Source organism: Pteropus medius, unplaced genomic scaffold, assembly GCF_902729225.1.
Source record: "Pteropus medius unplaced genomic scaffold, Ma_sr-lr_union100, whole genome shotgun sequence".
Taxonomy (NCBI): Eukaryota; Metazoa; Chordata; class Mammalia; order Chiroptera; family Pteropodidae; genus Pteropus; species Pteropus medius.
Genome location: NW_024349800.1, coordinates 24780110 through 24802240, shown reverse-complemented (window position 1 = coordinate 24802240; position 22131 = coordinate 24780110). Strand labels below are relative to the sequence as shown.

General features: G+C 38.6%; 1 long non-coding RNA gene across 1 annotated transcript; it reads left to right on the top strand.

Moving 5' to 3' along the window:
* Positions 1-394: 394 nt before the first annotated feature.
* LOC120621605 (uncharacterized) lies at positions 395-3450 on the top strand. The gene is made up of 2 exons (XR_005658203.1): positions 395-631; positions 858-3450. It is a non-coding gene; the product is annotated as an uncharacterized LOC120621605 (long non-coding RNA).
* Positions 3451-22131: the final 18681 nt, after the last annotated feature.

Here is a 22131-nt window from a genome sequence, read left to right as displayed (position 1 = left end):
CAAAGCCACCCACCGCCGCCAGATACCCGGCTTGGTCAGGGCCCTTAGTAGAAAGCACCTTGGGTTCTTCTGGGCCTAGTCTCTGCCAAGTCTTTAGGATTCAGCGACCATCCGCAGCGCGGAAAAGGAGGAGGAACAGGAAAAACGTGAGGCGGGGGAAGTGGGGGAAGAGAAAGTGCCCTAGACGAGACTCTGTCCAGCGCTGGCCGAGCCAACTGGAACCTGTGGGGCTCAGGGCCGCCCCCCAGAGGGCGTGGCCTCAGGGTGCGGAAGCGGAAGGTGGGGCCGAGGCGCAGGAACTGGGCGGGGCCCAGGGGGACGAAGACTCGAGGGCCGGGCAGACATGCAGGGCCTCGCAAAGTGGGAGGTGGGGCGGGGGGGGGGGGTGGGTACCAGTCCGTGGGCCGTAGGAAAGACGACCCCCTCTCCAGAAGAGAAGGGAACTTTTAAGAGGGTTTCCAGTCCGCGAACTCGCGGCTCTGCCCATCATCTCACACAGCCTAAGTGGCCAGTGCGAGTCGCAAGCCCGAGAGGAGGCAATCAGGGTAGCTTCTGATTTCATTTTCTCCTTCCCGCCCTGGCTGCAGACTTGGAGGGGCGCCAGCACCAGTGTCACCAACTCCGCGCGCAGGTGGGCCTCCTAACCGCGGCAGACGAGGGCACAGAGGGGGCAGTGTTGTGGGGGTTAAGTGATCTGCAGGGCCGCACCATCCAAAACACTAACCTTACCCGAGATTTCCACCATTGAAGCAGTCCAGCATAAAATGAAATGACCATGTTAAGTAACTGGCGTTTTCCTCGCCCCCAATTATCTAAAAATATTTTTCTGGTTACTGCCTTTTTCTTCTTTCAAGTAGAAAACCGGACCTTTAGAAATACAGGTGGCCAGGCGAGTCTGAGGGCACCCGGACATGGAGCAAGACAAGATTCTCCCTCCCAGTTGTTAATGTGTGACATGGCTCCACTCTCAATTTGCAAATGAATTGTGTTTTAGGATAATTCGATATTTCTAGTTTTGTGATAGCTTCGTAACCGAATTCCTCTACTTTTCAGCTCAACTTAAGTCTCGATTGTGTCATATACCCCAATGCTAGAGTTAAAGGGCCAAAAGAGAATAAGCCTCAAGGAAAGAAAAAAACTATATAATTGCCTATGCAAAGCATATTTCGGCTTCCATAACTATAAAATGTTTGGTTTAACCAACAAATTCTGTGCTAGACCCTGGGAAAAAGACATATATAACACAGACACTCTAAGAAGGAAGATGGACAGGTAAAAAACCAACTATAATTCAATGTTATACATTAATAATAAAAGCATGTGCTAGGTGCAAATGTAGCATAACTGAGGTAGTAGCTAATTCTAGGGGGTATATGAAGATGGGAGTGTAAGAAAAGGTATCACCCAGGAATGACACCCGTCTGAGGGGTATTTGAAGAATAAGCAGGGAAGTTAAAAAAAAACCTCATGAGGTAGATATTAAGAAATGGCTACGAAATTCTAATTGACAGCAAAGAGAAGTAAAACATAAAGAGGTACAGGATTCTATTAATTTTAAATTGTCAGCAAAGAGATTAGTTGAAAAATGGGGTGAAGAAGTAGATAATGCCTTTTACTTAAATATTACAGAAATAAAATAAGACCTCCATAATTCCCACTCCAGGAAAAACCAGTGTTGTTATACTGGTGTATATTCCTCCCGATTATATATTCATAACTGACATTGTTTTCTATAGAAATGGAGTCTCCATACACTGAAGGTGGCACAGGAAAATAGTTGAGCATGTGCTGGCTTTCGCATTCTGGTGTCACCTCGGCTGGAATAGAGGCACCACCACCTACCATTCTATCACTTTGGGAAGTTATTTCTCTTTACCTAGGGCTATAACTGTCAATTCTCAGTTGAGATTTTAAATGTCAGAGGCAACTTTTTGTGCATGGGAAGGAACCCAACAAGCTGTTTGTGTTTAATTGCTATTTAACTTATTAGTGTTGTAAATTTTAAGTCTAGTTGTTATTAAATATTTAAACAAATCTCAAATTCATTTTTAAATCTATCAATTTTATGTTAAAAATAAAACGCTTTCACTTGTTCTTTAGTGCTCAGTGAGCTTATTAATTCAACATATTAAACTTTTCATTTAAATACTATAAATGTGATAGAATTTTCTTAAGCATTACATTACATATAAAAGTCACAAAAGCAGACAAATTTAACAAATCAAATTCTCTTATACATTTATATACCATTTATAAACTTTATTAAATTTCCATAAATATGTCAAATCCACACATTACTGTATCTGATTGTCTCAGGTACTTTAAGCCCCTAACAAGGTATGTTTACACTCTGTATCATCTTGGCCCATTCTTTGTCCAGTCCTGAGCGCTTACAGAGTATTCCTGTAAAATCTTCCTGAGCACAGACAAGCATTGGTTAGGAGCATGGGCTCCCAGCCACATAGCTCTGTTACTAACTGGCTGTGACCTTGGTTAAGTCATGTAACTTTTTGTGCCTCTGTTCTATCATCCGTAAGTGAAGGTAGCAATAGTGCACAACTCACCGAGTTTGTGAGCCTGACCTGAGGTAGCCATGCAAAGCACTTAGAACAGTGTCTGGCAAGTAGTAAGCCCTCAACAAATGTCATGGTGTTAGTGTAAATCTAGCAGATCAAAATCTAGCAGCATAAAAATCAGACCTATACATTAAATCAAATTCACTTAAGCCTATAAATATTCACTGCATCCTTAACTGGTCAAATCCTAAGTATTTCAATTAAAAATCAGTCTAATGTCAGATTTTTTCCAAACTGTGAGAGTCTCTAAAACATTTCTAATACCTTAAATATAGAGTATACAAAAACAAGCATCACAGTGAGTTAAAAGTTGTTCCTAGATCTTGTAAATATAAGATGTCATTAAAATAATATTAATTTCTCTAATTTTCCAAAATAGAAGCTGAGGGAAATAAAGGTATAACTATAAAAATGATATTAATTTCTTCATATGTGTATGTTATTTGAGGTTGCAGTCATTATCCAATAACATCCAATGCAAGGGAACAGATTTATTTTGGCATTGTGAATCTGCCGTTATGTGTTCATAGTTGTCAGTCAAAGATCAGAGATTGAGGTTATGGTTTCAAGGTTATTGGTCAAAGATTCTAGATGGGGGTAGGGTGGGTGCCACCTGGTCTGCCAGTTAACAGGCTGAGTCCCTGAGAGCTGCGTGTCATTGTAAATGGGAACTCAAAGCATTTCAGATGGGATTTATTGTCATAACCTAGGACTTCACCTATGTTTAGTTATCTTATAAGTTTTACCTTTGCCTAATTTTTATGGTAATTACTTTCAACTTTTCCTTGTTTGATTTGAGAGGATGGAATTCTGTACCTCCCCACTGGAAAGTTCAGCTAATCTCTTTGCTTATTAAAGTTAATTAAATTCTTGACCTTCTTTATATTTATTTTCTTGTCTGTCTAATAAACAGATTAATGTCCTACATCACAGGATTGCTGTAAACCTTAAATGAAATTTTGTAAATCACAATGTCTGGTATATAGTAAGTGCTCACTAAATGTTAACTATTATTATGTGGTTACATTTTCAGCTTTATTTTTTTTCTTTAAACATTTTCACATTCTTTAAATATTTGATTAAAAGGTAAAAGAACAGTTGTCTTTCAATCAAAACTCAAATTTGCAAAAAATAAAACACAAACACTTGTACTGCTTTATGGTAATACTGTTTTAATTTCCTATTACTGCTATAACAAATTACCCTAAACCTAGTGACTTATAAAAAACACAAATTTACTATCTTACAGTTCTGGGGGTCAGAAATCTAAAACAGTCTCACTGGACTAAGATTAAGGTGTCAGCAGTGGGCTGCATTCCTTTCTGGTGGCCCTAAGGAGAATCCGTTTCCTTGCCTTTTCCAGCTTCTAAAGGCCACCTACATTCTTTGGCTGATGGTCTCTTCCTTGAGCAACAGTATCACCCTGACCTTGCTTCTGCCCTCTGACTCTGACTCTCCTGCCTTCCTCTTTCATTTTTAAGGATCCTTGTAATTACACTTCACTCACCTGGATGATCCAGGATATTCTCTCCATCTCAAGATCCTTATCTTAATAATATCTGCAAAGTCCATTTTGCCATGTTAAGGTAACATATTCAAAGATTTCAGGAATTACGATGTGGACATCTTTGGGCAGTTATTATTCTGCCTGCTAACAGATACTATTTCTGAAATTACTGATGATGAAACCAAAGTTGGCATTGTATATCAGCAAAGGGATGGAAAAGGATTCTTACTTCACTTTCCTTTAAATAGACCTTGGCTAAATGCTGACAATATTGACTATTCGTTTGACCTTTTGACTATGTGTTTCCTTAGAATTGGGCAAATTTTTAAATCTAAAAAAAAAATAAAGGGTTCTGAATACCTTCTAAGTATTCAGCAATTATATATATATATATATATATATATATATATATCCATCTCATCTATCCAGAAAATGGCAACATGTTCCTAAGCTGCTAAAACTAAATACGTGCGCACGCGCACGCGCGCGCACACACACGCACGCACGCACGCACGCACGCACGCACGCTGTCCTGAGTAGCCAAAAGAGCTGACAAAAAAGTGTTAAGACTCATGTTTCCCTCGTATGAAAATTTTGGACTCATACTCAGATTATACCACTTGACACGTAGTTCTAATAAACTTAGTTATCTAATTTCTAATCCTTGGGGCTGACTTGAGGTAGAAAATTAGAAGGGCAAGAAGGAAAGCTCGAGGCAGGTAAACTGACAGAACTAAGGAGATTTGAGGAAACATATCAGTCAATAATGTGCCTTGTTTATATGATATAGTCAATCAAATGAAATAAAATTATACTTAATCTGTGCATTCAAGTCAAAAAAGGAAGGTGGGAAATAAACAGTGTTTTAAGTAGAATCTATTAATTCTCAAACCTTTGGCCAATCACTACCCCTCTGGGCTTTCAATTCTTCATATAAAAATGAGACATTTAGACTATTTGATGTCTAGATTCCTGTCTACCTTAGAATTCTATGATATCAAGTGACAACAACAGCTCATCACCAAGGAGACAATGAGAAGTGCTATGTATTGTGGTATGTATTATTAATTTTTATTATACTTACCACTATGACAACTACTATTATGAACCTAACATTTTACCAGCACTTAAAAAACTCAGTTTCCTGGGATAATTAAGAGTGAGGCAGGCCAGGCAATGTGCTTCAATAGAGTCAAAGGCATCACTTTCTCACAGCCAGAACAATAACTAATATTTATAATGCTTCAATCTAACCAGCAATTAATGAACAGATATTATGTGCCAGGCGCAGGTGTTAGGTGCTAAGTCATGAGAAATTAATTATTTTCATGTTTCAGGTGGAGAGCAATAACTAAATCAAACTTTAACAATATGTAAATGCTTTGATCTAGAAATGCTTCCCAGAAGCTGTCTAACGGAAGCTTTCATGCAAGTGCTCAAAGATATCTGTTCAAAGATGCTTATTTATGCATTGTTTGTAACAGTAAAACACTGGAAATGACCTAAATGTCCATCAATAGAATGAATGAGAGAGACCTACATATACCAACATGAAAAGATGCCCAACATATACTGCTAGATGATAAAAGGTTATAAGATAGTACTTTTGGTGATATATATATATATATATATATATATATATATATGTATATATATACACACACATGCACACATATATACATATATATGCATAAAAATATCTCAATGATATAAAGCAAAGTATTAATAAGGGCAAGGTTATGGAGATTTTTTTCTATCTACATTTAAAAAATAATGTTCATTTAAAAATAATAAACACATCACACAGGAAAAATAACAAAGTTAAAATAAATAGAATAATACAAAATAAAAGGAAAAAATTAATAAGTTGTAGCAGTATTTTCATGTGGAAGTATCAAAATTGTATTTAAAACAACACTTTTTCCAAGAATTTGGAATTGATAAGTTGTTTCACCTGTGGTTTTCTGAGTAGCTGGAAGCTGTGACCTTTCACTCAGTTACCCCTCTCTTTATCCTGGTTGGTTTTGAGCTTTCAATAAAGCTCTTTACCTGAGCTTGCTCTTTAAGAGACCTGGATTCAAAACATATGATAATAGTGAGCTCATGCATGTCAATTTGTTTACCGCAAGCCTCTCAGAGGAAATCATGTGCATCTGTCTATTTATTTTTCCTTGGAACCTAGAAGGTCACCTCTAAAAATAATCTTGCTCAGTGTCAGAGCTTCCCCTTACACAGAGGTACATGCCTCGCATATTCTCTGCAGTTAGTGCCCTATGCAAGGCGGATCCAGTTCCCCAAAGGACTCAGACCAGAGAAGGAGGGGAAAGCAGCTGCCAGCTAAATTTTCCACCTATTGATTCATTGAATACTGGATACAAAGGAAGCCCTTTAAAAAAATGGTGCACGCCTTTTCTCATGGCTACCACTAGTGATATTGAACTTTTAAATGCTTATTCACTGTTTGTATTTCTTCTTTTGTAAATCTCTAAAGTGAACATTAAAAGAATTTCTGAACCAGAGCCCATGCTATGCTTATCTGACTCTGCAGTAGACACATTTGGGGTGCCTAACCAGCTTCTACCACTTCTGGAAGGGCCCTGAAGCCTCTTTTGAATGAGTGGGCCTGAGGAACTGTGCTTGTACCTGGGAAACACGCTCCATTGGCCACTGTCCTCTGGCTCACTCCTCCTCACTTAAACCTTCCAGTACCCCATGCTGGGCTGGTATCACATTGCAGAAGGTCTTGAAAGCCAGACAATGGATTTTGGACAAGGGAGTAAGCTGAGGAGAGCTGTGCTTTAAGCAGATTAACCTGGCATTAGTGTGAATGGGGACAGTGACGAGAAAGAAAGATCAGCTGGAAATCTATTGTCCAAGTCAGAAATACTGAAAGCCATGGACAGAAAAGAATAGAAAGATGGTAACTGAAGAGGTGAAATCTATGGAATTTTATAGCCGATTGGATCCAGGGTACAAAGGAGTTCCACATGTTCCAGAAGTTTCTAAGACCTGTGTTAGGACACTGGTGGTGCCATTATGAAGGAGATGTCCCAAACTGGGCTCTGAACTCATTCTCTTCCACCTCTCCAGGGACCTCAAGCCAACAATTGTTTTGTCATTTATCTTCAATTACTTACTTTCATTGATTCCTTTCCATTTAAGCCTAATCAAGACTCTCTCAAATTTAAAAAACAACAAAAACAAAACTCTCTCCTTGAGTTTTGGTGGGAAGGGTAGGCTAACATCCTCATCTGATATATAGGCAGTCAAGAGATGGTATCTACGATTAATGGAATGAAAAATGGAGCTTATATAGGTTTTGAAGATGGCCAGTGGAGAATCTGAGAATGATGATACAACCACTTTGAATGAGAGAGGGGAAAGGGAGGTATAAGTAAACTAAATTCTCATTTAACATATCAGGAAGTTAATAATGTCTCAAGCTGATAAAGCAAGAAACAGTCATATTAGGAGTTAATTAGCGATATGGTGGTTACCACAACATAGAAGCAGTTCAAAATGGTTGCCTCTGATCTGGGAAAGGGTGGCTTAGAAGATTGTTCTTGTTTTGAACCATTTGCGTGCATTTCTTTAACGAGGTTTTTGAAGCTTTATTCTTTCTTTCTTTCTTTCTTTTTAATATGATAAGGAGAGAGACCTTAAAAAATAATCCTCCCCAAATTCACATCTCCCTATGGCGACCACAGTCTCTCTTCTTCCTTAAAATACATTCCTTAATATATAATAATAATAGTAGCAGTAGCTAACATTTATTACATTATTATGTGCCATGCGTTGTACTAATTGTTTTACTTTCACCATCTCATTTAACCTTCCCAGTGAATTTATTGCAACTAGATATCTTGAAGGAATTGTCTGTGCTCACATCCACATTTGTCTGCAATCCTCTCTCTCCTCCACCCACTGCAGACTGACTTTTGCTACCCAAACTCAACTTAGATTGCTCTCAGTGAAGGAATCCATAACTTCCCTACTGTTGGAACTAGTTATACTTTTAGCATTTTACTCCTTACCTCCCTTTGCTTTCACTCTTTTGGTTTCTCTCCTGCTTCTCTGGCTTCTTATTCTCAGTTTCCTTTATGATCTTTCTTCTACTCACCTCTTAAATGTTAGTATACCTCAGAGTTCCTTCTGCAGCCTGCTTTTCCTTTCACTTTATATCCCTTCGGACTATTCACAAATTCACTCCTATTACTTAAGTTACCATTGATGAAACTCAGACTTCTGTCTCTATCCCAACAGTTCTTTCTCCTGAGCTACAAACCGAAAGATGTCTATCTGACATCCTAATCTGGGCATCTCAACTCAACAAATCTCAAGTGAAATGCATCGACATTCCCCCATACTTGCCCTTCTGTGTCTCTCTCAGGGACACTATCATCCACACAGTTGCTGACTTCCAAATGTTTACACTGTCCTTGATTCCTTAGCTGTCCTCCACATCTAATAACATCTAATTAACCACTGGTACAGCCTCCGTTCTGGATTTCTCTCTACTCCTTCTCATCTAGGGAGCCACTACCTTAATTTGCACTGTCATCATCTCCTATCTAAACTATGGCAATGGCCAGATAATTGGTCTCCCTGCCCTCCCCATCTTGAGTCTATTCTCTGTATTGCAGCCAGAGTGATTCTTCCTCATATGCATATCTGAACCTGCCTCTCCTCTGCTAAAAGCATTTAATGGTTTCCTGTACCCTCGGCCTAGATTCTAGCTGCCCTCTGCTCTTCTGTCTCAGGCTATAGCTCTGGCTCCTGCCACACAGAACTGTTTACAGCCTCCCAACTCTCTCTCCCTACTTCCAGGCATTTGCACTTGCAGCTCCCTCTGCCTGAGATCATCCTTCCCACCCTGTTCTCTTCCTTTCTAATTCCTACTAGTCTTTCTTGATTAAGCGTAGATGTTTTCTCTTTGGTGGAGGCTTGTTGACTCCAAAGTCTGAGTCAGGTGCTCCTTCTGGGCATTCCCATAGAATACTATCATAGCACTTGCCATACCACTGTATTTACCTGTTATCTTCTCTGTTTCTCTTACTAAACTGCAAACCTTTAGTGGGTAGATGGTATATTAGCTATCCTGGCAGAGTGTCAACCCAATGAATGAATAATGGGAGGCAGTTCTAAGGATTGGAAAGAACATGAAGTCTGGATTCAGCTAAACCTAGATTTTGTTTTTTTCCTCTTCTGAATTTCCACTCCCCCCCCGCCCCGCCCCCAGTTGTAAAAAGCAGATGGCAGTTTCTTCCTCAAAGAATCATTGTGAGGATTAAATGAGATGCCGAACATAGGATGTGGCACACAAGAGCTTAGAGTCAGTGGGTGTTACCATCCCCAACTCATAGCAGCCAGAGGACTTGAGTTCCCTGGGAACCTGGTTTGAGAGAACAAGGATGAATTCAGAGATGGGTCATGTAGGAGGGGAGGCCAGCAGGAAGCAGAGAGTTGGGCCTGAATCTGACGAGGGAGCTAGAGGTACAGGTTTGGAAGTCCTCAGTTTAGGAGCACCAAGCTGCGGCCTAGGAGTAAATGAGACTGTACCTTGGGGAAAGCTCAGGCCTAGGGAGCAGTAAAGAGAAGATCTGCCTTTGCAAAAGAAGCTGGAGGAATGTTCTATGGGATGTTAGAGGAAAACCAGGATGAGGAGGGAGAAGTAACAGTGTCACACACTGCAGAGAGATTAGGGAGAATGTGCTTGTGGGTTTGGTCCTAATGAGGTCAGAGATGTCCTTGGAAAGAATGTTGATGGCTGTTTTGCGTAGTTAATCATTTGTTCTAGTTCAGAGTAGAAAGAAGGGGAAGATGTGGGACTTACGGTTCCAGAGCAAAAGCCATCTGAACTGATAAGCGAGGAAGGAAGGGCTGAAGATAACAATAGCAGCAAAAACTGTCTATAAATTAACCACAAGGCTGAGTTTGAGCACATGCCAGTGCTCAGATGCCAGAGACCTTCCCTACTTCTCACCCCAACCCCACCAACTCCTGTCCCACTAAGAATACCAAGGAATAACCAGGCACGGGTGTCAGGAAGCTGTAGAAGCATATACAGAGAGTTTTTTGTTTAGTAACTACCATTTGTTCTTTTCTGAGTGGCAGGCATTGTGCTGAATGTCTTGTGCATATTATATCACTTACTCCTTGCAACAATCTTTTAAAATATTATCGTCAATTAGTTATTGAGAAAACTAAGGTTTAGAGAAGTTAACCTGTTGGAAGTCAACTGGTAAGTGATAAGCTGAGATTAAAACTGGGCTCTCTGACTCCAGAGCCCTTGCTCTTCACTGGCTTGAAGGTGTGAGGGGTAGGTGGCATGAGGAAGGGGACCTGAAGAAGTCTTAGTCTGGAAGTAAAGGGAGAAGCATCGCAAGACTTCTGAAAAGTTAAGGAGCCTGTTTTGTGTATATAATCTGCCCAGCCAAATAATGAATGAAGTTTACTGTACATCAAAGGCTAGAACCATCTAGAACTGCATGGTCCCATAACACTCTCATCACTGATGCAACATTCTCCATCTGTGTTGTCTAATACGGTAACTATTAACTAGCACACAAGGCTACTGACTGAGCACTTGAAATGTGGCCAGTGTGACTGAGGAACTGAATTTTTAATTTCATTTAGTTAAAATTTACATTTAAAAACTGATACTTGATTCAGTTATCAAAAAATTTTAAGTACATATATATTTTAAATTTAAAAAGTAAGAGTTTATTTTAGGCTATATATTCTAAGGTACACTTTTTTGGAAGATGGAGATTTTAATTGGATCTTGAAAGATAAAGTAGAATTTGAATTATTGAAGTAGAGGTGGATATTCAAAATATATAACAAGATAAAAAAATCAAGGAAAAAATTTTTGCGCAAATAAGTTTGGAGGGGCAATGAACAAATCAATTTGAGCAACGCAGAAAGATTTTAAGAATAGTACACAGCAAGTCAGTATAATAGGACTGAGCCAGATGTGGAAGACCTTTAATATCTGAATAAATATTTTGATTTTATAAAGTTGGCAATACGTATATTTAAAAAATATAAAGATACAAAAATATAAAGATATAAAAATATATTGTTGACACAATAAAGTAATATTCTAAGAAGATTAATCTTACAAACATATTATGAAGCTGAAATCAACTCTTTCTGGAAGTCCAACTAAGAGTCCAGAAATAGTTTCATGTGGTTACTAAGATCAAGAATGTTAGGAAGAAAGTAGAAATGGCTATTCTAGCTATGGCAAGAACTCTTGCCTTTCAATGAGACAAATTTAAATACTGAAGATTTTCTTCTGTTTTGTAAATAAAAATTAAAAGGCAAAAACAATAAATTTGAAGGTTTATCTGCATGTCTAAGAATTTGCCTAATTATTATTATTATTATTTGACATTCAGTATTATTTTATATTAGTTTCAGGTGTATAGCATAGTGATTAGACATTTATATAATTTACGAAATGATTCCCCTGATAAGTCCAGTACCAGCTGGCACCATACATAGTTATTACCACATTGTTGACTATATTCCTTATGCTGTACTTTACATTGCCCATGACTATCTGTAACTGCACATTTGTACTTATTAATAAGTACAACCCCCTTAAGAATATTTTGAACAACTTAGTGTGTGAAACTACTTATTCAATTTAAATTTTTGTGGAATCTAAAAACAGCTAGCATCAGAACTGATATTTGCTATACATGTAGTGTGCACTAGATTTCAAAGGCAAATGAAAGAAATGAAATGTAAATAGCTTATTAATAATTTTAATTGGTACATGCTGAAATGATAAATTTTTGATATGATGGTTTAAATAAACATATTATTAAAATTAATTTCATGTTTTTAGAAAAATTTAATATGGCTACTAGAAAGATATTAATTAAATGTGTGGCACACATTACTTTCTGTTGGATAGCTTTGAATTAGAGGAGGGGTCCAGGTACTAACAGAGGTTTCAGTTAAGTGGTGAGAAGGGAAGGCCTTTCTCATCCTTTTACTACTATAGGCCTCTCCACTCCTCCTTCCTCCCTATCCTCTTTATTCTTCTCACCCTTGAGGTAGGAAAGGCATTAGGCACCTAAATAGACCTCTCCAGAGTGTTTAATTTTAAAAGACAGCAGAGGTCGTGTGGCTGCTTTACATAAAGGAGTGATTCATTGTCATTGGATTTTAGGCCTTAGTGAGGGAAATATTTGGCCTTCTAGAAGTTTCTATTGATAGGCGCTGGTGGCATCCTTTTTGGACTTCCAGGATTGTCCTGATTTACATGTTCTAACCATGTAATTACTCATAGTTGTCAAACTTTGAATTCCAGTTTAAGGTTCCAACATGTGTATGTACAGGAAATTATCAGTCTGTTTACGTATATTGCTACTCTCCCTATTCTTAAAAATGGGCCTTTCTGAGGAGTTAAAAGATAAAAGTCTTGCTTGAGCCACGGATCTGAGAAGGCATCATTTTGTGAGACTAAAAAGCTAAAGATTGTACATCTCCAAAGTCTATTCTCCAGAGCCCCTATTAAAAGGACTTGTGATAACAGCCTTGGTTTCTTTACATGTAAATTGGGGAAAACAATAGAAAGAAAGCATTTGGGTAGACTCATGAGGGTTTGAGAGGACAAAATGAATTCATACTTGTAATGTACTTAGACCAGTGTCTGGGATATAATAAACCTTCAACTCAATCAATGTTAACTATTAATATAAAATAGGTATAGAATACTTCTAAATGTGTGCCAGAAATTATGTGGTCACATGCAATAGACATCTGATTCCAATTAGAATATTTATTGGAAGCATACTACACTATCTTACTCAATAGAAGGAAAAGTTTGGAACGATCAAATCCCAGGAGAGCTAGGTACAGCTGGACCTCAAGAACCTGAATGCCACAAGCACTCTTTGTCTCTTGTCTCTGTGCTTCTGTGTTAACTTCCTCCTCGCTCACTGTAGAAGGGCTTTCTCACACGGCCAGAAACCAACAATTCCCGAGTCTATTCCATGTACCTTCCCCCACTGGCGAGTCTCTTTTCAGTTACAGTTAAAAAAGAAAAAAATCCAAGGAAAAGACTATGAGTGGCCTAACTTGAGTCAGGTACCCATTCTTAGACCAATCAGCCTTGGCTGAGGGAGCCAGAACATATAAGAGCATGACTGCTCTTGTTGGAACCCCATAGTAGGGGTTTGGGTAGAGAAGTTCCTAAACATAAGTGAGAGTGCCGGGCAGATCCTTGCCATGCTCAGTCATTGGCTGAGGACTAATAGGGAAAAACATAGCCTCAGCCCAAATACTGCAGCAGGTCCCAAAGGAACTGCAACTTGAGGCTCTCGGCTAACTGCTCCTTTCACAGCTGATCACTAAGTTCTTGAAGGAAGATTTGAACAGCATACCTACCCATGGTTGCCACAGTCCACCATTGTGCTGCACAGATGTACCTCTCTGCCCAAGTTCATGGAGCAGCTTCTCTATGCTCCTCTATTCTGAGGGGTCTGAGTTTTTGTTAATAATACCCTTCTCAGGTTGGGATTGCTGCACTTGTCCATTCAAGGTCACAGTTCAACAACAGAGTGCCAGAGGCACTCATGTGGGTTCCCTGAGTTCTACACATAGTCTTCTCTGCCTCCATTGTGTAATAGGAGCCCTGCCTCCACTTGCTGATCAGGGACAATGATGTCTGCCAAGATGGTGACTCTTTTTCTTGCCTGCTGGTCCCTTGTCACAGGAATCCAAAGTGCCCAGGCACTGTGTCCACTAGCAATAATGTACTCTCTAACTAGTCCTTCTAACCCTGCAGAGCCCAGAATTGCAGGTATGAGAAACATAAAATCCTCCAGAAGGTCATTGGTAGTGACAGAAGTGGAGCCGCTCCTGCTTCCACTTCTTGGTTCCTAGGCACATATTTCCTTCCTACTAGGGACATAGTACCATATAAAGGCCTCTGATTCAGTGCATACACTGTATCATGGAAGAGTACTCAATCCTTAAGAGTCTTGCCTTCAGGATGACATTTTGTAATCAACAACCAGGTTATAAGATCCTTTAGGGTAGGGAATCAAAGTTATTCATCTAAGTAAATCCAGAATCTTTCATGTCACCTGGAATATGATATCGATATTCCATATGTATTAGTTAACCAAATGAAGGAATGAATTAAAGAATAATAAATTAATTTTAAAAAGAACGCTAGATGAGTACATGGCATTTGCGACTAGGGAGTAGTATGAGATGGCTACGAAACTGGCAATGTCATTCATAATCATGTTTCAGCTACCATCTATAAAGTGATGACTCCTGAATCCTTACCCCTTGCTCTTACCTCTTTCATGAGTTTCAGACAAACATTTACAGCAACAAACTTGATGTTTATGCCTGAATGTTCCAAAAGCACCTGCAACAAAACGTGTTCAAAATTGAACTCATTTTCCCACTAACCCTGTTCCTCCTTCTCCTCTGTTAATGCCACCCAGGTCGGAATCTTAGAATTCATTCTAGACTTTATCCTCTCCTCTCCCTCAGTCTTCATATTCAATTTATTACTAAAATCTCGTTATTCTTATTTTTTCAATAGCTTTGGAATTTGATTTTTCCTCCACTCTGGATTCCTTCCCTCCAGCCACTCTTCCTTACTATCCATTTTCCTTATATCATTGTCAAACTGATTTTTCTAAAATGAAAATTTAATCATGCTTCTCTCTTTCTCAAGATTGTCTAATAGCTCCCCACTACTGTAAGATAAAACCCATACTTCTTGGTTAGCCGATTTAAAATGTCTTCCACGATCTGGTCTTGTCTGCCTCACTTACCGCCTTACAAGGCTAAAAGCTCGTGGTGGTAGGGACTGTATTCACTTCTTCTTTATCTTTCTAGTGCCTAACACAGTTTTGGGAACCCAATACAGTCTTTTTAAATGAATGAATGAGGAAATAAGACCTGAAATAGGCTTTGAAGATTGGGCCGGGTGGATAAAATATAGATAGATCGAATCTGGATCCTTCAAATAATTATTGGGCTACCAAGTTGAGTTTATAGATGAAAGAGAGTCCTTATTGTTAATTTTTGTATCTCCATGACCAGCCAATTATTTGGCACATAGTAAGTATGTACTCAATAAATATCGTATTAATTAATATTAATTGATGAATGGTATTGTATATTCAGCCAAGCCAGCATTTATTTCTTTCGGGAAATGTAATGCTCACTTCATGGCAGAGTGACTTATTGAGGGAAGAGATGAAAACTCCATTAATTCTTTGTGAAGCAGCTACTATGCTGGCCAGAAACCTGAGCAAACAGACCAGGCTTCAAGACAATTTAATCAAACACATTTCTTATTGACCAGATTATGGTCCTGCTGTTAGAGAGGACACCTGTCTTCTTGAGATCAGTGGCTCCAGCATTAGATTTATTAACTGTAACTAGATCTGGCTGTAGATGCTGCCAAAACAGGAATATCCCAAGGTGTTGTTACTGGATGCTAATTTTGGATAAATACCTCCTGGAGGCTTTAAGTCTTTTAAAATGAAGATTGTATGCTCTAATAAATTATAAATATTATTGGAGTTTCCTTTTCAGTGAATAGTTTAACTCATATTTTTTGTAGTTGGGATATATAATGAACACGCTGGCATTTTAATACTTATATCGAGTTTAGAAGTCAAATATTTCACAAGGTCCTAGGAACTTGTTTTCAAAGTAGTGTGTTATGAAAACTGACCCCGGCTGCAATATGATCATTCCCTTCGGAGAACTTGCAAGTAAATTTAGTTAGTTAAAGCTTCTGCCAGCATGATTCTACCCCAGAGAATAACGAGAATATTTCCAGTTGCCAGTTGCTCTTATCTACTGCTTGTCCTAATGCCTAATTTGGAGAAATTCCATTTTGCTGCAGGTTCAAGTCTCTGGGTTATCTTACCCCTGGACTTTTCTCCAACTGATTATCTCGAGCTTTCAAGGAAACTCAGTGGTCCATGATTTGGTGTCTTTCAGTCAAAATACAAAAGGGTAAGCTGTTCAAATATCAATGGTCAAGACTTTATAAAACCTTTTTTTTTCTTGACAGGAAGGGTATTAATTGACCTTATTAGCTAAATGAGGAGATTAAAACTTAATAATAACCTTGGCTAATCTTCCATCATTAAACTGGAATGTTGTTAAATGTTTTCTATTATCATGCCAACATGAAATGGCTTTTCTAGCTTCCAGTTTAACTAGCTAGCAACTTCAACAAATCAAGCTTCAATCTTAAAATAAGGAGGTTTTCTTTTGACCCTCTGGGACAGAGAATGGAGACATGAAAAGTAAGAGGCCAACTTATTCATCCCAGTCACCAAGAAGCTTGGAGCTTGGGGGAAAGATTTTCCCCAGAGGTGATAGAATGTCATTTACAGTGCTCTAAAAAATTAATAAGGCAATTTGATTTTTAACGCTTCTGAAATCTTAGTGTAGTGCCTTTTTATAGCCCTAAGCTGTATGTTTAAAAACACATCAAAATGTCAATGTGGGCCTTTAGACATCAACCTTCTTACTGTTTCCAAAATGATTTCTTTCTTATTTGCAGACTTACATCTTCATTTGAGAACAATCTGAAATGCTCCTAACTAGTTGTGAGCAAGGCTGGTCACCTGGTGTCTTCAAAGTTAGTTAGGAGAAAATGCAGCCTGGTTGGAATTTGGTACCTAGGAATATTCAGGGTGGGGAGTGGCAGAGTTGTCTACTGATTAAGAGCACCAGTTCTGGAATCTGGTAAATGAGGTTTGAGTCCTGGGTCCACTGCTCACTAGTTATGAGACTTGTGCAGGTTGCTTACACCTCGTTGTTGAAAAGGAAATAATAGCACCTACTGAACATAGCACAGTGCCTCGCAAAATAGTAAGTGCTTGATAAATCTTATTAGCAAAACAGAAAATAAGCATCATTGTGAGCAAAACATTATACCCACAAGATTTTGTACCAGGTACTGAGGATACAACAAAGTGTAAGATAAAGGTTCTATCCTTCCCAGGCTGATTGGAGAGAAGAGATATGTATACACATATATGTTTATTAGACATATGTAATAATTTGATGTGGCACAGCTATGAGTGGGCAAGGAGTCACGGAAAGTTTGTCAGGGAAGAAAGAAAGGAGCTTGACCTTGGAGGAAGGGCAGTATCCATGTAAGCTGACTGCAAGGCCAGAGGCATTCTTAGGGCTGCCACAATTGCATAAATGACCCTTCCTGTCAACCTTACTGAGCACCTCAGGTATCTCAATGACTAAGAATTTATGGGGAAGGGAGGTACGGGGTCTTAAAAGGTCACTGGCCTTTTTTTTTTTTTTAACGGAAAGTTTTCAGTTTGATCATTTGAAAACAAAGATTTATTGCTAGCTTAAAAGTACTTATTTTCCTTAAGTAAATAAAATACTTTGTCAAATGTAGAACAGAAGTAATCCTCTGCCACAACAAAATAAAGAATTACTATGCATCCATCTGTGTCTAGCTTTCTTTGGAGATAGCATAACAGATATGATCCTTGGCCCAGAGATATAATCAAAACTCTGAACCATCCAAGTTCATATATAGTTTAATAAATAATGCTTAAGGAAAAGTGTGTGGTCCAGTTTAGTCCAGGGGAAATATGATAGTGGTGACAATGAAGAGGGGGAGAAACATATAGATTCACCTTTATAGATAGCTTCTTTTAGATATGAAATATTGTAAGGACAACAAGCCAGTAGATGATATTTTCCGAAAGACTCTTCTCTAGAGGCAGTAAAAGAATTCGGTGCTCTATTGTAACCAGAAACTTTATCAAAAGAAATTTTAAAAAATATCCCCAACATTGATATGCTAGGGGTAGAACTGTTGGAATGTCTTTCTTGGAACCCTACTCATTCATTTACTCTTCATTTAAAAAATTAATTTATTATGTTTCCTACTTGTGCCATGCAGCATATATTATGTTTCCTTCTCTCATGGAACTGGAGGAAGACAGGTAAGCTAATAAATCACTATATAATTACATACTCATCTATTTACTTATCTAAGAACTAATATTGAACATATCATGTGTTAGGGAATATTCTGGGTTCTGGGAATTCATTGATGAGCAAAAATAGGCTGGATTCCACCTTCATGGAGCCTCCATTCTGAGGGGAGAGGCAACTTACTCAGAGTCATGCTGAAAAAGGTAAAGTTGTAACTATGAAGGAGGTTCGAAGGAATAGTCATAAGGAAATATGATCTCACAAGGAGGTCAAGGAAGGCTTCCCTGAGGAAGTGAAGAATGGATGGAGAACTGAAGGATAAAGAAGAGTTAGCTGGCAAAAGGAAGGATGGGGGAGCATTCCTGATAGAGGGATAAGTGTGTGGCTAAGGCCACGGTATGTCTCAGAGGCTGAAAGATGGTGAATATGGTTAGAAGAGGAAGATAAACCCACAAAGGATATAGAGGAGGAGTAGCTGAAAGTGAATAAGCAAACCAAGAGAGTGCTGGTCATAGAAGCCAGGGGAAGAGTGTTTCAAAAAAGAGGGCACAGCCAGATCTGAGACCTCTGCCACAACCATGCTCTGCCAGATCCTCAGTCAGGCCAAGAAGCATCCAAGCTTGATTCCCCTCTTCGTATTTACCGGAGCTGGACTGGAGCAGTGAGCATTGTATGTCTTGTGCCTGGCATTATTTAATCTAGATGTCTCTTGGGACAGAAAGAATAACCGTTCTGGATCCCAATGAGCAATACAAGTTCTACTCAGTGAATGCAGATTACAGCAAACTGAAGAAAGAAGGTCCAGACTTCTAAATAAAATGTTTCATCATAAAGCTGCTTAGAATGAAGGTCTTCCAGAAGCCATCCACACAATTATTCACTTAACCAGGAAATATTTCCCCTCCAAATGCACAAAATTGTGTTGTTGTATTTTGTTGGGGTTTACACTGATTAATAAATGTTCGAAACTTGAAAAAAAGAAAAAAAGAGGCCACAGACAACAGAGTCAAATGCTGCTGAGAGGTTTAGTAATACAAGAACTAAAAATGTCCCCCAGATTTCACAACATGCAGGTCATTGGTAAGCCCAGTGAAATGATGGGTCAGAAGTGAGAATGGAATGGTTTGAGAGTGAGTATAACACGAGACCATGTAGGGAACAAGAGTATAGATTAGAAATTGCATTTGGTCACATATAATGGAACCTAATGACAGTAGTTTAACTAAATAGAGTTATTTTTCTCACATAACAAGAATGACAGAGGGTGACAGTTCAGACTGATGCAGTGGCTCCACGATGTAATCAGTGTCCTAGAATCCTCCTTTCTGCTGTCATCCTCAGCTTGTGGCTGTTTTTTGCATCATGAGTGCAAGATCGCTGCTCACTCTCAAGTTAGTGTTTCAGATATGAAGAAGAAAAAAAGATCAGAGGAAATGTCTGGTGCCTATCCTAGGAAAGCAGAAATTTTCTGTAAATCTCTAGCTGACTTCAGCATACACGTCACTGGCCAGAACTATGTCATATGGCCACTCCTACCTGCAAGGGAAGCTGGAAAACAGCTCTTCAGATTGAGCCATTGCTGCTCCTACCAGAATCAGTTTCTATAGGAAGAAGGGAGGATGGATACTGAGAAGGCAACCAAAGCAGCTACACAGCACATACAAATCACACATTCAAAAAGTGTGTTCATAAAGAGATAATGATAATTGGAGGGGGCTGTGGGATTGACTTTTTTAAAAATTGAGAATGACTTGAATATATTTAAAACTTGATGAGAAAGGTCTAATAGGATAGATTAAAAGTTCAAATATACAAGAACAAAAGGATAATTAACAGTGTAATTAGAAAGAGGGAAGGAATGGAATCTAAATCAGGAGAAGGGAGATTAAAGAGAAGAATAGATTCTCTACCATAACAACAAGAAGGAGAGAAATAGGCTTTTATGTTTTATATTGAGAGAATAAAGCGTCTATTTCCTCAATAATGTAGAGGTTCGCTATTGTCAATGAGAGGGTGGAAGGGAGTGATCAGAGCTTTGAGAAGTTTGAGATGTTAAAGTTTGAAATAGCTGTTGTAGAGCAAAACTGACTCGAGCATAAAGAGAACAAATAAACTTCTATCAGGGAATGCTGTCTCATTGCCTTTCCTGAGAAATATATTAGAGAATGAGCTTCAGATGATCAAAATGACTAGAAAGACATCAACATAAGGCCTGGCGTTGAGCATTAAATATACAATCACTTAGAGAACTACCCACATCCATGCCCATACCAGCTGAATATCCTCCCTTCCCCATCATTAACACAACCATTTATTCCACAAATATTTAGTGAATATCCTCAACATGCTAGATACTTATACATGTCATATAGCATGCTGGGATGGGTTGGAAATAGAGCCTGGGAGAAGGAAGCAGTGGGAAAGCAATTGTTAGACAAGGTAGACCCTCTCTTAGCTGGGGAGATGCATAGAAATCTTAACATCCAGGCCCAGGGAGAGCAGCTAAACTCCAACCAGGCAATGGCATGCAGTGGGAGGTCTGATCTGAGCAGTAAGATGGGGGTGGTAGCATCTGACTTTGGGAACTCTGGACAATTGCCATGGTGCCAGGGGCAGACATGGAGTTAAATCAATTGGAATAAGGACTCCTGGAAGAGCAGTCTAGCTATGGAGATGGTGGATGCAAGGTTACAGGGTAGAACAGGTTTTGGCAGGCCTGCTTTTGACTTGGCTGATTCCTCAAAATGCCAGCCTTGGGAGGCTGCAGAAACCTAGCTGTTAGAGCCCCCAAAAGTAAAGGACCCTGATAAATTGACTCAAGGAGGCTGCATCTGAATAGTACTGCTCAAGTCAAGAGCTGGGTTGTCCTACATACATGTTTGTCTTAGAATGCCTAGTGCAATAGAAAAGTATTTCTATTTCTATATTCTACTTACCACTATAGAGAGAATACATCATACTCAATGGAGCAGACAGTAATAATAACAACTACCATTCATTGCACATGCTACATGCTAGACAACTATTCTAGATACTTAATAGGATGTATCCTTATAATAACCCTCTGAGTTAGCTATTATCGTTCCCATTTACAGAAGAGGAAACTGAGCCTGGTCCAGTAAGTTTAAGTTAATTTGCCCAAGATCACATGGCAATAACTGGCTAAGCAAGAATTCTAGTGCATGTGCGACTACAGATCCACCATTATGCTGTCACTGTTATATCACACTGTTTCAATACAGTGTTGAACTCTAATGAGTATCAGTGAAATAATAATTGGTCTGCTTCTTTGGTAAGCAAAACTGGGATCACGGGACATTTCTCAGGATCCATTGCTAAAATGACAAGACCATGCTGCCCTCTATCAGCTTCAGTGACATTGGTCACTGGTAATTTTCAGAATGAATAAGAATATCTGACATTTAGATTGTGATATACACTTCCTAAAATACTTTACTCAAGCTTATCTCAAATTATTATGAACACTGAAGCCCACACATATACGCACAAAAATCAATGCAAAATTTTTAATGAATATAAATTCCATTTGTGGTAAATGCCAGTTATACTCACTGTATAACTGTGACTTTTTTTTTTTTTTATTTCTAGAGAAATAAAAAAGTGAGTTAGGTTTTCCCACACTTTTGTTTGCTTATCACTTATTTCAAAATTAATACGTGTTTTTAATTAATTAATCATTTTATGGTGACATTGGTTAATTAAATCCAGTAAGTTTCAGCTGTACATTTTAACAGTATATTTACATTGTGTGTTCACCTCTCACAGTTAGAGTTCTTTTTGTCACCACATATTTGACCCCTTTTACCTCATCTACCTCCTCTCTAAAATTAATATTTTTTATTGAGGTATGTGCTTATTACTTTTCAAAGATACACAAAAGTAGAGAGACTAGAAGCTCCAAATATCACTCAGCTTCAGCAATGATCATTTATCTAGTAAGTATGATGACATGATTTCTGAGAGTTATCTCTTAAAGCCTTTCTGGTCTAATTACTACTTCATTCGTATAATATCTTGGTGTTTCCACATCATTGGTATAATTACTCATGA